General features: G+C 37.2%; 1 long non-coding RNA gene across 1 annotated transcript in view; it reads right to left on the bottom strand.

Annotated features, from left to right (window-relative positions):
* The window catches only part of LOC107688308 (uncharacterized), a 25,208-nt gene extending 8,862 nt beyond the window's left edge, over nt 1–16,346 (bottom strand). The window contains exon 1 of the long non-coding RNA XR_001634223.1: nt 16,298–16,346. This is a non-coding gene — a long non-coding RNA (uncharacterized LOC107688308). The remainder of the gene's footprint in view (nt 1–16,297) is intronic.
* Nucleotides 16,347–17,307: the final 961 nt, after the last annotated feature.

Here is a 17,307-nt window from a genome sequence, read left to right as displayed (position 1 = left end):
TATATATATATATATATATATATATATATATATACACACACACACACATTTACACACATATACAGTACATACACACATACAGTATATAGTATTTATATACAGTTTTTCTCTTTTTTAGTGTGCTCACTGGTTCTATAGGGCTCAATTTCTGAAAAACTCCTTTATAGGGAGTGCGTTGTGATTGGCCGAATACCTCAAGCGTGTGACGGAAATGTTACGCCCCTACCATACTGTGATGCCCTGTCAGACCGGAGCAACGAGACAGGCCCTGTCCCAAATGGAACACTTCATGTGCACTTGCGGTCTTATGGATTTACAATGGCCGCCGCGTGCGCATGTCCATAGAAGACTTCTACCCGACAGTCAAAGCGCCATTACGTCATGAAAGTGCGGACTCAGAGGAAGACCGCGAGGGTTTAGGGTGCCATTTGGGACAGGGCCTACCTATACAGTGGCACAGACATTTAAAGCAGTTTCCCAGGCACAAGTAGACAAAGCTGATAAGCACTGTTTAGTGTACATCCATCTGAAAGCATTTCACATGGGTGAAAAGCAGTCATAATGCCATTAAATTATCACTAAGTTCCACTGCTCTGTCATTGTAGCTGTCAGGATGTTGGACACAGCGTCACACACGGCGGGCTTGAGTGAGCGGAGGCCGGCGGCTAGAGTGAGGAACGGCCGGCGGGCTGAGTGAGCGGCAGCCAGCGGATTCGACGAAGGAGCGGCCGGCAGCCTTGCGGCAACCACATGTGAATACCCCGGGCTGGACTCCGCTTCGTCCACGGTGAAAGCCGATCGACCAGCACGGATCAGCTCCAGGCATGACGAAGCAAATATCGTCCTCTTGGAAAGAAACAAAGTAGTTTCGCTTTCACAACGAAACACAGCGTCTCCAACAATACTACAGCGGCAGCGGCAACAATACTACAGCGAGAATAAAAGTTACGCCTTCTTTCTTTGCGTGAACATTTGGGCGGCGTTATGCAAATCTTCCCACATCGTGACGTAGACATGTGGGGGAGTGTTAGAACGAGCCGTTTTAGGTAGGCGTGGTTGACTCTTAACTTTTATAAAGAATATCTCTTTGGATTTGAGACTTTAGTCTTTGCAACTTTACAGATCTTCTTTATGCACCAAGAGCTTGCAACACTTCAAAGAGAAAGGAAAAATTTAAATCGCATCATATGACCTCTTTAATAAAATACATTAAAAAGTGATCACAGGCTTTCATGGTTGCATTTCAATACTGATGAAGCCGGTAGCTAATTTTCTAACTAATTATATGGTCAAGTCACCCAGGTGTGTGAGCATATGTGCAGTGTGCATATGTTCTGGTGTGTGTTTGTGGATGCGCTGTGCTGCTGGAGCACCTTGAATAGGGTGGAGGTCTCTAACAGGCCGCCAGCATCTGCTGCAGTTCAACACCGCCCTGCCCAGACACCGTGAGTGAAGGTGCAGGTATAGCCATCAATTAGATTTTAACAAATGACTTTCTAAGAGCATTACCTAGCAGCTGCTAAATCGGTCAACCCCTCCCTTTCCCCATCTCGGAGGGGACAGCAGAGAAAAAAGCGGGAGATAAGAGCAGAACTTTTTTTCGCCTTTTCCACAGTGTTTTGTTCCACATCACGGCCAGCTACTTGTAAAGTCAGCTATGGCCAGGGGCGCCGAGCGGTGGATCGAGAGGGGGGACCTAACTGCATCTCTGGGGGGCGAAATGGGAGGTAGGGACATGGAGACATGTACTACAGGCCATGTCCACCCCAGGCTAAGGCCGTAAAGGCCACTCGCTTTCTCTCTTCCTCCTTCTCGAGCTTCGTTTAAAGGGATAGTTCACCAAAGCATTAAAATTCTGTCATCATTTACTCACCCTTCATTCAAATTATTTTGTTACTTCAGAATCAGAGTATCATATTACAAGCACTGTGAATAATTTCACCAAAATTAATGATAAAAATGTTCATTAACAAAGGGGGCCTAACCACATCTCTGGGGGCCGAAACGGGAGGTAGGGACATGGAGACACGTACTACAGACCATGTCCACCCCAGGCTAAGGCCGTAAAGGCCACTCGCTTTCTCTCCTCCTCCTTCTCAAGCTACGTTTAAAGAGACAGTTCACCAAAGAATTTAAATTCTGTCATCATTTACTCACCCTTCATTCAAATTATTTTGTTACTTCAGAATCAGAGTATCATATTACAAGCACTGTGAATAATTTCACCAAAATTAATGATAAAAATGTTCATTAACAAAGGGTTTTTATGATTTTATCAACAATAGCGATGAAAAATACACAACATGACTATGGTAAGCATTCAATTTCAATTAAAACATACTCTTGAGCATAATATGATGGAAGACACAATAAAACCTCAACATAATAAATCAAATATTTTTGAAGATAAAAAAAATCTAGTAAGAATATGACTTTCAAATAATCTAATCATAGTCAATGTCAGAGATTGACCAGTTTGAGCTGCATGATGCTGAAGCTGAAGAGTGAATGAACAGTAAACTGAAGCAATTTGTTAGCGCCTAACGGGTTAATTAGCTCACCAAAACAAATCTAACATATACTGTATATGAGATTATTCAAATATAGGCTATTTGTACCACATAAATGTAACATTACAACTTACATTTGCATAAAATGACACAAATGTGACAATGAATTCAACATGTTAGTTAAAACGCATAAGCAGGATTCATAACACTGTATTACAATAGTGTACTAATTTTATTGAAAAGACCAAAATTGAAGTTTTGAAATCTGCTCATTTTCCAGTTTATCTCAATGACCAATGATCTGGTCACACTGGTTAACAGCTCATTGGAAGAGAAGATTATAGATGAAAAAAACAACAACTTGAGTTTGGGTCTGTTCCTTCCACAAAGCATACAGAGACTTACGAGTTACCACATCCTCACTTTTTCTTTCAGAAGAACACAACGCATGCAAATTCTCTCTCTCAATCTATTTAAAGCATATTCACACAAACACTGCCCTTCAGAGCCATATATAACTCGTAAACTTTTCTCATCTTTCACTGTAGTGCATTTGTGGAGCCTCTCCATTTCTCTAAGAGGCATAACAGTGTGACACCGACAAAAGTTCAACGGCTTTCACTTTATCACAAGTTTCTGAGTCATACACTCCTTTCAGTCAAGGCAATATAGCAGTAGTGATTTAGTGGAAATGACACGTTGCCATAAGCTTCCACAGACACACAAAGCCCAGTGGTGATAACTGCAGCCGTTAAGACCATATTTCAGTCTTGTTATCCTCTCTAAATGATTTCACCAAAATGTTTTGTGCCACTAATGGCACTGTAGGAAGCACTTAAAAGCTTGCCAGTATGAAATCTGTGACATTCAGAACTGAACTCCAACCACTGAAAGCTTCCCTTTTTACTCTTTAGAAAGACATTCTGCGACTGTGACTTAGACTGCTATTTGTTTGTGCAATGAACAGCAAGAATGCATGACAGACTTGCCACTAAGACCTGGGTTGTCATGGTTTTGTGCCAGCAATGAGCTTCCTGAATAGTGCATTATTCCTTATCTCTCACAGAAACAAATCAAAACACAACATTCAACTGCAGCCTAAAAGGATGAAACTGAGAATCTGATTGACTGCACTGCATTTGCTTCACATGTGGCATAAATGATGACAAATACAGGTTTTCCTCAATGGCTCAGACACTAAAATCCATTCAACTACCCTAAACCATAACATCATTTTTCAAAAGAAGGACTGCAGTATATACAATATTTGTGCATTTCACAGAAGATATTAATAAGTCAAACTATTTTTTTGTCAACTTTAAACTAAATTGAGCATTTTACAATGTGGTCTTGTAGAAAGATTAGCATAGCAATTTCATTTTTTTTTATTAATTAAAAAAATAAAGAAAAAGAAAAAAGTGGGCATTTTATACCAGAAAGGAGGGAGACTGCTAAAACAATGACTACATAGACATTTGGCTGTTTGAGAAAAGAAAAGGAATGTTGATTACCAAGACTACAAAGCCAAAGTAATTTCTTTTCTTTTCTTTTATTTATTTTTTAAATTACATACACTGACAAAACTTTTACAATAATACAGAAAGTAAATATGGTTCAAAATGTATTTTAACTTTCAAATACTTTGGAAGCGTGTCATTTAATATCTGATCATTTTCTTAAGCATTATCTGATGTATATATCTATCCTTCCATCCAACCTGGCAATTGAATATTAAGTTTACACACTTTTTTAACCATGCTCTATGTTTAACACGCATCTGATCGATTGTGATGCCGTGCTCACTGACATGCTTGCGCACGAATCACGGTCACGTACACGCTCATAAGAATTGTAAGATCTACTGCATATTAATATTAATAATAATAAAGCAATTAAATAAGTAAATAAGAATGCTAAAATAACTTCTAGGTTTGTATTTATATATGAACAGATGCAAAAGCCTCTAAGTGCCATCTAAAATTTTCTTCTAAAATGGTTATTTTCTCAGGCTCCTATGTTTATGTTAAGTTATTTTACTTTAATGGGAAAGAAAATAAACTATTAATTGCCATTAAAGTGAAATTACTGAACCTACACATAGGAGCCTCATTTTAGCTCATTTTAGAAGAAAATTTCAAACTGAACTTTTGAAAACACTTTTTGACTTTTGAGCTTCAAATGCTCTTCGGAAACCTACGGGTGACGTCACGGACACTACGTCCATGTTTTTATACAGTCTATGTTTAACACGCATCTGATCGATTGTGATGCCGTGCTCACTGACATGCTTGCGCACGAATCACGGTCACGTACACGCTCCCCCCCCCCCCATTATGTACTGCATAATAATAATAATAATAATAAAGCAATTAAATAAGTAAATAAGAATGCTAAAATAACTTCTAGGTTTGTATTTATATATGAACAGATGCAAAAGCCTCTAAGTGCCATCTAAAATTTTCTTCTAAAATGGTTATTTTCTCAGGCTCCTATGTTTATGTTCAGTTATTTTACTTTAATGGGAAAGAAAAGAAACTATTCATTGCCATTAAAGTGAAATTACTGAACCTACACATAGGAGCCTGATAAAAATTTTCATTTTAGAAGAAAATTTCAAACGGCACTCAGAGGCTTTTGCATCTGAACTCTTCATATGAAGTAGTAATCAATTTACACTATTTTAAAATAATATTTTATTTTAAAATGTGCACATTCACTCTTATTCGTATGTCTAATAATCGAAAACGCAAACGTCTCATCACATTCATTTATGATTTACATGAATCATGATCGCATATTTTCAATTCAAAACGGCGAAATTTCATAAAAAGTTGAGTAGTTTGCATCACTAGATAGTCTATTACTGTTGGTCGCTGAACATTTCTATCGTAAAACATTTTTTGAATACAGTACTACTTACATCTTTCCACGAACTCTTGTTGCATTGTGACAGTGACAGTAAGACCCGCCTTCTTTGATTTGATTGGCCATCTCGATCATTTTGACATTGACGAGCGCTGTTGGACCACTGAGGCAGACAGACCAGCCTAAAAGTTTAACTTTTAAAACTTTTTGTCACCCTAACAACAAACAGCTTTACTCTTTCTTATGCACAGAGTCTTATACTGTCTATCAGCTATGACTATTTTAGTCTTTCAAAGGACAAAATGTGTGGAAAAACAGTAATAAAAATTAGATATAAATTACATAAAATGCAGGCCAGGAGCGAGGCCCTCTAGAGGCGCGAGGCCCTGTGCAGTCGCACACTTGGCGCAGCCCTTGCGACAGTACTGTGTTGTTCAGGAATTATATGTGCCATCCCACAGGCATCTTCCACTGACAAGCTGTCTTTAGCTTCTCGTCTCCACATAAATAATAAAAAGATATAAATAAAAAAACAGTCACAAACAAATCACAGATTCACAAAATAATAAACATCTCTGAATTGAAGGCTGGTTTAAACATGGCATTCTGTGGAGAGCCACTTATTCTGTGAGAGAAGCGAGTTCAGAGATCCTTCATGTGTGTGCTAGACTTACACACCCCAGCTTTTGTTTATTGATAGAATTAGTGTGGAAATTAATTTCCGCTGCACAGACAGTGTGGCCTCACCTTGGAGTCTGTCTCGCTGTTTGGAATGTGATAAAGCAGAATGTAATTAAATCATTTATAATGAATTTTTACAATTATAAGCCATATTTTGTTTCTTTAACTCGCAAACGTTTTCATTATAATTTTTAATGCATAAGCCTCAGGCGTCAAACACATCAAGATTGGTGGTTAAATAATTAGATGGTGGCCCACATTACATATATTACATTTTTAGGACATGCTTCATGCTGTCCAATTAGCCAAAAATATGGCACCCAACAGCACTCTGTTCCTCCACTCTCACCTGTCTTCAGGGTGATGAATCATCCCTCCCATTATGACTTTAAGTATATATATGTATATATATATATATATATATATATATATATGAGGACAATTTTCTACCTGTTTAGCACCAGATGGGAAATCACGAGTCTTAAACTGTCTACTTAAACTGCTAGAAAAGGGCAAACACACTTTTGAACACAAGTGCTTACTGTTTATACTCACATATGAGGAGTGTGGAATTAAAATGAAGGTTTTGACAGGCTTTTCCCAGTGAGGTGTTGTTATTTCTGTCGCCGTCTGGCTTCTCGGGTCATTTGGGGTGGGTTTTTAATGCCTGTGTAGAGTTCATTAGGAAAAACACTAATGGAACAGCCATTATTGAAGAGCACAGTTTTAAAGAGACCTCAGAGACTGGCTTAACCGTTGTAGACAACTTGCTTTAGCTGTGCATACAAGAAATAGAAGGCAAACTAAATATTCTAATTACAAAAAAAAAACAAGCGATTTGTGCTTAAAATGATTTATTCATATGCATTAAGTTATACTATATTTTATACAACAGTTAGTGCTGGTACTCAAAAAATTTGTCCAAACTAGGTAAGTTCTAAGAGTACTGATACACAGTGATAAGGATTACATTATGAGGTTACATTATGCCAGTAGATGCGACAATGACTTGTCTTTATAAGTGAGTCATTGAATTATTCATTCAACAGAGTCATTCAACAACACTAATGCATTCAGAAACTAAACAATTGTTTTTATGAATAAGTCACTGAATCATCTACTGATTCGCTCAACTGATTAATTCTGGAAATGCACAATATTCTTCTGGGACTTTTTCATTGGCAAAGCGAAAATAGACAAAGTAGCTGCCAATAAAATGCAGGTTATTCAGTAACTGTTAAGGGGCATATAATTATATTTGTAAATGTGCTGTTGCTCTGAATATCAGCCATTTATTTTTTATATATATATTTGGAACAACAGCACTCTTACTTGTGTGATATTGCCTACAGAAAATTAGATTATAGAATATAAACAAACATTGTTGAACTAAAAACAAGTGATCTAAAGAGATTATAAGATCACATACTGTATATATTGAGAAAATGATCTATCAAACTTAAGTTATCAAGGTTTAATCACTCCACAACTGATGTTTCATTATTATGTTAAAAAATGCTTACTGACCTTGTAATAATAATAAATAAATAAAAAATATATATAAAAACTTAGTCTGATAGCCCTATACCTTTTTACCAACCACTGTTTTTAAATACACACTGATTTGCCACATTTTTTCTAAATGTGCTTATGCACATCTTACCATTATTTCACTTCATGTCTCTAATGATTTCTTCTCAAAAGATTGTATGACTCGTGAATATTTCTAAGTGTGAAACAGCTGTTGTGTGAAACATGGGACACACAAACGCATTAAAGTGTCTGTGATTTTGCAGAACTGTTGTCAACACAGAGACTGTTTTAAAAACACAAGCCAATCGAACGCACCCCATCACCTTGGTTACACACATCAGCTTTGTCCACTGACTAAAGCGGAGTGAAACGATTAAAATTGAGCACATTAAAACAGCCTTGAGAAAATGACACCACATCCTGAGAAGACAGAAAGGATCACACAGACTTTTCACAAGTTGCGGTTGCAAAAAAAAAAAAAAAAAAAACTGAACCGCAATGGGAGTGTTAATTTAATTAAAATTACAAATGTGCAATTTCTTGAATGAGTCATGCAGTTCGTTATGCAGAAGCTGTATAGAAGCACAAAGGCAGATGATCAACACATGGGACGATTGGAGCAGTCACTCCAAATGTGTGTGTCTGCTACCCCTAGTGGCACTGGAGCACCAATACACCAAACCAGAGAGAATAATCCCTGAATGCTTCCCCTGACTCCTGTGACCCCCTTCAACCAGGCTACATGCCTTTCTCCCCTCTCTTCTCGCACGGCCCTTACAACCCCTCTTGCCTCCCCCACAGAGAGTAGCTTAGGTCATTACAGTGTGCTGTCAAAACCTGTGACTGCTCTGCGTCAGAGGATTAGGAGTAAGAGAAGAAGCACAGTCTTAATTTTTTTCCACCTCCTCTTTCCCCCTCCTAAAGTTGACCTCTCACTGTGTTTTGTAGCTACTTTCACAGTGGGTTCCATTAAGGCACAGAGGATAGGGGTACATGGAACGCACGGATATGGACAACAGGTCAGGATCAGGATTTATACAGCAAGCTTGTGATGATTTCCGAAACATCCCGGCTTTATCGGGCATAAAATTATTTTAAATACCTAAAATGCATATCATTTTGTAAAAACAAGAGTTGTAGTGTGTAGTAGAAGCTCCAATATAACTCAAACTTGACCAGCGTCATTTCACTAATTTAATTCCCCCTTCTTCTTCCCATTCTTTCTTTATGCACTATATCCGCAGGACAGTGTCTGACCAGTCAGAAAATGACTAAGTGAGAAAGGTTTTAATGACATTTGCAGTATGATTTAAACTTTTTAGAATTTAATGCAATTTCATACAACTGAGATGGTGAATTTGATTAAAATAATGATATGATTATTGAAATATTTCATACTGAGATTTTTTTTTGTTTTGTTTTTGTTTTAATTAAATACCACCAAAGTTTTGGAGGTCACGTGTTATTTGCTGTCATTCATTTAAAAAAAAATAGCAATATAATTTCAACATAGACTAAATATTTGTATTTCTGATCATCAGTTGGTGACACTCTAGGCCTAGTACGTCTATGCACAGAAATGGCTCTGTATATCGATAGCACATGAGTTATCAGCTAATATTATTAATTTATTTAAGAGATCATTAATCTATCATTTTAGGCTGATATTAAACTTAACTGTGCATGCTAATTTACCCATATTTTTACGTTTGATACCCTTGGTGTTAACTAATGGTCACTTAAACTTAGTCACTTAAATGTAATGCATCAAATCAGTATTGACCAAAATGTTAACATCAGTGCATCCCTACTTTTCTACATGCTTTTATACAATTTTCAAGAATGAATTAGTTTAATACAAGACTATGGAAGTGAAATACAGAAAAGTAGAGAAATAATTATTATAAATTATTTACCAGTCAATAAACAAGGCAAATATGACAAACATAATGTTAAAATCACAAACAACTTCAGTTTTGGTGAAACCGCCCTAGTTTCCAAAACATTAAATGGTTAGTTCACCCAAAAATGAAAATTAGCCCATAAATTACTCACCCTCAAGTCATCCTAGATGTACAGTGGGTACGGAAAGTATTCAGACCCCCTTAAATTTTTCACTCTGTTATATTGCAGCCATTTGCTAAAATCATTTAAGTTAATTTTTTTTCCTCATTAATATACACACAGCACCCCATATTGACAGAAAAACACAGAATTGTTGACATTTTTGCAGATTTATTAAAGATCAAAGACTATTTTTAATATAACTCCGACTGGATTCGTCTGAAAGAAGAAAGTCTTATACACCTAGGATTACTTGAGGGTGAGCAATTTATGGGCTAATTTTCATTTCTGGGTGAACTAACCCTTTAAGAAAAGATATAGAGTCTGAATTACAGAACGAGTTCTTCTTGTAACAGAAGACATGACCCATCCAAACTGCCATCTGAGCAACAGCTGCACCTTATCAAGGTTACGGGAGAGTCCTTATAAATTGGCAGTTTCTCATTAAGTGTAATGTCAGCCCACTCAACAGGCATGCAAAAATAAGATGAGTCCAACAGAATGGCAGGCTTTCCTGTGTAAGAATAAGAGCCAAGAGTAGGAGCGTATCATAGACAGATACATACTAATGACAGGAGTCTGAATATATCATCTCGTAACTGTCTGCCAAGGTCTGTCATTGTCTACCAGCCCTGCAGGATCTACCGGCCCACTGCAGTCACTGGATGAACTGAGTGGGAAGGAGACCGAGTGTAAACAAGCCGGAGCGGAACCCGGGGTGAAACCACATCTGTCAGGAAAACTTTTAATGAGGGTTTAAATGCAACGCCATTTACATCCTTAAACAGGGGGATGGGAACCTGCAGAGACTGATTTTAAGGGATAAATCACACTAAAATCATTATTTAGTCACCCTCATGTTGTTCTGAATGTGTTTGACTTTCTTCTGTGGAACACAAAATAAGATATTGTGAAAAACGTCTCAGTTTCTTTTTGTCCATGACATTACAGTCAAAGAAGTCCAATGTTGTTTAAAGCCCAACATATGTTTTGTGTTTCTCAGAAGAAAGAAAATCATACATATTTGATAAAGAGTTTGATGAGAGTGACATCCAATTGAGTGTGTGCAAATAAGCCGCTTTCCTTCTCATCGTCATATAAAAGGAGAAACATGAAGTTTATTTTTCATTCATCCAAAAATGTCTTGCATAAGATAGCATCACGACTTAAAGCCTGCACTTCATATTAGTTTAATACGCCCGAGAGCTTACTTGAAATAAGTGTGAATCAGCTTGCTAACAAAGGCCTCGGATGTGAGTGTTTTCATGCAAAATACTTTTCTGAAAGCCCTATACATAGTTCCGAGAGGCTTAAGCTCCACTCTCTGTAGTTTTCAGCCAATGGAGGCTGATTCAGGCTGAGCCCCTTCAGTACTGTAAATGCCAGCAGTCTAATGATCCCTTATGTCCTGCAGTTTTCATGCCCTCTGCTAATCCGAGTTTGGACTCGAAATACACTTCTGCCTGTTCCAGAAAAGCTGTAATTGAAAAAGATAAGAAAAAGAAAAGTGATATGACCTGCTAAGTGCATCGTGCGACAGGTAACAGCACGCTATCTGGCCTTGTGCCTCGACAACGCAGCAAATCAAGTTCATTTCTAGTCCAAGTGATGAGTCATGTAGAAGTTGGCTAGTCAGTTGGATGGTTAAGAACATGGCCAGCTGTGCCTCCTCCATTATGGCACCTGGCAGCCGCTGTGCCATGCCTCCGTCTGTTGGTAGTGCCAGGCTCCCAGTTCTCGCCCAGTGCCACGGGGTACAGACTGCACAGGCCTGAGAATCCTGGCCCGAGGCCCGTCTCTCTCCCCCCTTCCCTGCCGGTTCCCTTTATTATCTCATGGTATTCCTGTATTTGCCCTCTTCTCTTTAAAGGACGGCATTACTTCCACATCCACAAACTTGTCAAAACCAATTTGCTCCCCTATTATCCCCTGAACTGATTTTGCAGTGACCTCCTCTCTCTCCCCCACTTGCTCACCCCTTTCTCCTCAACCCATTGCATCTCTCAACTGAAACCCCAACACGACCTGTGCTCCAACTAAACCAAACACCTCCCCCCTCAATTCACCCTTCCTGAGCTGGGCTTTACCTGCACAGCGCCCGTCTTCCTCCCTCACTATACTCCTTTTCTCCGGTTTTACTCTGCAGTCCTTTATCCTTCCAGTCCAAATCTGGAATACAAAACAAAGGAAGAGGAAGCAACTAACGCAGAGTCTGAGGAAACACGCTGAACCTCCATAAAGGCAAAGAGAGCATAATATACTTGACAGTCTATGATGGAAGCGCAGCTCTGTCACCCCTTCATGGCCTCCCCTTCCACCTCCCTTCAATTAGCGTCTCACCAGTGACAGCATGGAGGATCATCATTAGGGGAGAATGCTCAATTATATCAGTTGATATTCGTTTCCAAAACAAATTATCTCAGTTGCATGGCATGGCTGACTGAGCCTGCCCCTGCCCCAGGGCACAGCGGTTACTGATGTGACTTGGCTTTGGTTGGGAGTTTGGCTCCACTCCATCCGTGCCTATTCTATTTGCTCGAAAGTGGCTAAATACATCCTCTACATGTAATTCTCATTTTTCAGCAGGTTTAGTCTGGGAAAAACACACTGATTGGTAGGTAATCACTTGCTGCTTTTGTAGTAATTTTCATTCTTTTGAACACCAGCATTACTATGATTATTGACACACTAACATAAGTGCAAAACTACACAAATACAAACTAACATAACTAAGAATAATACTAAACTAAAATTACAACTTAATTATATCCATGTCTCCTAAACTAACTGAAATATAATACAAATGAGCACAAATTGATTTTAGTTAGGTTTTTGATGCATTGTTTAAAAAAAAAAAAAACTTGAAACTTTAAATACAGTGCATTAACTTGGGAGCCCTAAAACCCTGAAGTTAAAATAAAAACCTATAAAAAATTGAAAATGAATGAAAAATTTAGTTGGTGAAAACCAACAAAAACTAAACTGTACTAAACTGTAAAAAAAAAATAATAATAATAACTATAATAACTATGATGAGCACAATAAAACATTTTTGTGACTACCAAACTAACTTAAATAAATAAATGAATAAATAATGACCACACATTTATTTTAGTTTCAAATACATGGTTTCCAAAAATTGTAACATTTAGAGCCATCAACTATTCAAGCTCTAAAAAAAATAAATAAATACATAAATATATATAAATAAATGTAACCTGTGACATCTAAAACTAAACTGTTAAAAAAGAATAATAATACAAAATTTAAAATAAGAATAATCACAACTGTAATAACAGTTGAGCACAATGCTGAGCTGTCCACTTGACTACAGCGGACAGTAGGACTATAATACTTAATTACAGTTAATTTACAGGATTTCTCTGCGGTACAACAGACTAAATCACATATAATCAGATGGAAGTGCTAAAGCAGAGTCACAGTTAGGAATATTCATGCACACATTTACCATCAACATTCAGTGTGGCCCAGAGGGGGATGAGTATAAAGAGCCTCTCATTTATGCTGAGGAGTATTCGTATTTGTTATTTTAAGGCAAACAAGCTATTTTTCTTTACTTGTTTATTTATGATTTTCTAAGGGCTTTCTGAATATACAGATCTGATTAAATGAATAAATGATGCCTCTTAAATATAGTTGCAGAGGAAATAAAAGTTTAATCAGCCCTCTTATTAAATCTTTGTCATCTCACATGCGTCAGATGTACCAGCCTGCATAGAACACTAATCTGGAATAATTATCACGCGAGTAAAACCATATAATTAAGTCTTTCAGAGGCACTGGTCCAAATCTTCAGTCAAAATGTTCTAGACTGAAAAAACCTGCTCTGACAGGGAAGAAAGCAGTTAATTGTGGAAACCGAGTAGTCGCCTGCAGTGACAAATGATTAATCATAGGATAAAGTGTGAAACAACATGTGAGAAAAAACTCATTTAATTAGCTAGACTTCAATTTCACAGTAAACTAATCTATAGATTTCATGTTAGATAAAAAAAAAATAAAAAAATAAAAAAAACTGCACAGGGGTCTTAAACGAATTGTAACACAGAACTAGATTTTAAAAATGTGTCAAATTCAGTGAAATCACATCCCTAAAAACAGTACTCCTTGCAGTTGGCTTGTTTGTCAGGTGCAAAATTTCTTCTTAAATCAATTATAAATTAAATATGTTTCAGTCTCAAGTTTAAAGTTTATGACTTTGTGTCTCTTTTGCGTGCTTGCTCACTTGCTGGCCATATTAGCTCCACAGAACAAACTATTAGGTGCATTTCAAAGTAGCTGAGGGCAGACTGATTATGCATAACTCTCCAATTCCTACTCTCCCTCCCTTTCCCAAACCCTGTTTCTGAACTCACCCCCTCTGCCCCCTCCTCCTTCTCTGGTTCCAAAGCCCTGGGTCCGCAGTCCGGAGGTAGATCACTTTAATTCTGCTTCATGGATCTTTTTCAAAAAGGACCCGAGACCCGGAGACCCCAGAACCAGTGACCGCGGGCTGAACCCAGACCAGCCAGCCGGGCTCCACGCACAATGTACTATTTGTATTCACATTGGCTTCTTATGGTTTTAAAAAGCTTTTATACTATTTACAAGTAATTACATTTTATTTCTCCAAAAATGTCATGTATTGTAAATGTAATAAAACAATAGACCTTAAATGGGTACAATTAATCATTATTACAGTTTATCGTTTTTTCATTATTATAGTTTTCAAATACATTTTTCAAAATACAAAGTACTTTTTACAAATATCATGAATAATTCATTCATAAGTATGATTTAGATTTTTCAGAAGTCGCAGCACAACCTGAGCTAACCTTGCCTTGTCATAGAAAAGCCAAATTATGAGACATTTTAAATAACAAAAGTCCTGACATTTATTCAGAAATGCAAAACAAGTTTATTATTGAATATGTGTATTTAAGTCATTGTACGTGTGAATTGCATATTCTTAAGTACATGAATAGACAAAAATGAATGTTATGTCATTAAACCACATACATGTCAGTTACACCTTGGGCCAAAACTTTGTACTCCCCAAAGGAGGGAAACAAAATGATGCCCAAACACACACGAGATGGAGGAATGAGGTTATTCATCATCTTTTTAAAATTCTAGTAGTCTGCAAAAAGCAATTACGAGAACCTAACATGATATAGTTCATGTGTGGTCCAAAAAAAATCACGTGCAACGTGTACTGGCAAGACTTTCTAGGAGATCAAAACGGCCATCATCTGGTTTCCAGCATCCCAATAAATGACAAGTGGCTTAAGGCTTTCCATTGTGAAAATGGGATTTACAGTAATAGTGTCCCTAGGTGGAAACGGATTAGACTACCTTAGCAGCTACCTAGGGATGATCAAATTAGCAATTTCTTCCTAGATGGTCACCATAGCAATGACCTTTACGCATGCCACAGATGGCAAGCAGTAGCATATTTTAATAAAAAAATGATAAAACATTTTTTTGGATGTCGTTTTCCCTGTAAGTTCAAAGGTACCTCTCTGATGTACTACGATAAAATTTCAGTGCAAGCTTTGAAAATGTTAGTCAATGGACATCAGAACATCTGAAGAAGTTTTCATGGAGGAAAACTCCCATATTGCCATTTCAGGAGCCTTAAAAATGAGATCGCCGAATAACTGGAAGATGCACACTTGATTTTACTCAAACCTCTCTAGCCTAGTGATCTGCAGCTTTACCCGCAGCACTATTAGGTCTTGTTGATAGTGAGAATTAAATCTCCAAATAAAGCTGATGAGGACTGACACAAGAAAAGCAAAGCACCCAGTGGAACGGCCCTGGAGCATCACAGTTTGGGGTCATTCTTTATCCCCCTCTGGGGCAGCTCGTTCACACTATCACACCTGTCTGTCAAAAGAAAGACTCAGTAGAAGGAATGAGAGAAGAGAGAAGGTTTATCCAATGCAAAAGTGTGAGAAATAAAAGAAAAGCACTGTCGCAACAGAAATCAAAACAGACAGAAAGGGCAGGGTTTAAATTAGTTTAAATAACCTCATGTCCTGCTTTGACTTAGCCTAATGACTAACACAATTTTAAGGCTCAGAAATAAAACCTCCAAAAGAAAAATAGCCAACGCGAGTGAACTGACAATAAAAAAGGTACTATATATATATATATATATATATACTACTGTAATTAAAAATACACCAGCCTATACTAGGCTAAATAAATACAATTAACTAATTAATTAAAATTACAGAATGATTCTGAACGCTTCTTGCACATTTTGAAGGACAGCCCATATTTACTACGAAGAAATTGGGCTATAATAGCCTAATAGTTAAGGTGATCATGGCTACTCTGGGATAAATATTTGAGAAGCAAGTTTTCTAAATGCATTTTGCTTGCTTAAAATTATTTTTTGGCCACTGTTAATTGATGGATCAACCAAACATAAGCAAGGATTAGCGTTAATCATAAATAAACACGACATAAACTCTCAAATTCTTTGAATAAATAAGCGCAACACGTCATGTGGACGCCGCCACACCAGTGACGATTAATAGCCTATTATAAACTTCAAGACGGTTGAAGGAGGTTATGTTTCAAAACTTAAGAAGTACAATGCGAGTACAAACAATCCGTCGGCTAGATATGCCTACCTTGACCAGGTCAGGTGTTCAGGGTGGGCTCTGGGCTGGAACTTGCCTGAGTTCCAACAGCGTCCCTATCGTTTAACGGCTTGATTACTGTTGATGTTAATTTACAGCGGCACCTTGTGTTGAGTAGAGGTAAAGCACTTGAGGACGTCTGTGGAAACACTTCATCCGTCAATCAATTCTTTGAGGAAACACTTCATTAAAAAATAAATTAATAAAAATCTGAAAATAAAACACATATTTCACCTTCCTGATAGTAGGCCTATAATGATTAGATTAGATGTTCTCCAAAATAAGATCTGCAGACTGATAGAGATGTTCAATCATTTTTATCATGTCGGGTAACATTATACAAGTGTATGAATAACAAATACACCCATTTACACAAAATTACCCATTTGTCATGCTCGCTGTTTCCGGACTAAATTCTAAATGAATGAATGAATGAACCATTGAACCATAAGGAAAAATCAGTGTTTATTTACAATCAAGCACAAAAGCCAAACAAGCCAGAGAGTGTTGTCTTCATATTCATTTCCATGTATAGAGAGACATGAAAATTAAACTACACATTCATTTACAACATATTTGAGGCTCATCTTAAAACATCTCTTTCTTCATTATACCAAACTCTTTGTTCATAACAACAAGATGGCTTTTAAATAGATAATTCACCAAAAAACATTCTGAATTCTGTCATTATTTACTCGGGTACACAATTGGAGTTATCCAGTCAAATGTTCCAGCTGTTCTTTTGCTTGCAGTACAATGAAGATAGTTGTTCAAAAAAATATGGTAAAAAAAAAAAAAAAAAAAGTTTATAAATATTTCTGTGCTTTGGAAAGACATGAGGGTGAGTAAATGATGACAGGGTTTTCATTTTTAAGTGAACCATCCCTATAATAGAGTTAATTTAAATTAATTTGGCCTACAGAATAAAAAGGCGTTTGGCTTTTTGAATTCCTAGAAAGTCGGAGCAATAAATACATTTCCTTTATGCAGAGTAGAAATGT

Source organism: Sinocyclocheilus anshuiensis, unplaced genomic scaffold (assembly GCF_001515605.1).
Source record: "Sinocyclocheilus anshuiensis isolate Anshui unplaced genomic scaffold, SAMN03320099.WGS_v1.1 scaffold809, whole genome shotgun sequence".
NCBI lineage: Eukaryota > Metazoa > Chordata > Actinopteri > Cypriniformes > Cyprinidae > Sinocyclocheilus > Sinocyclocheilus anshuiensis.
Note: the sequence above shows the minus strand (reverse complement) of the source record. Positions and strands in the feature narration are given on the sequence as shown.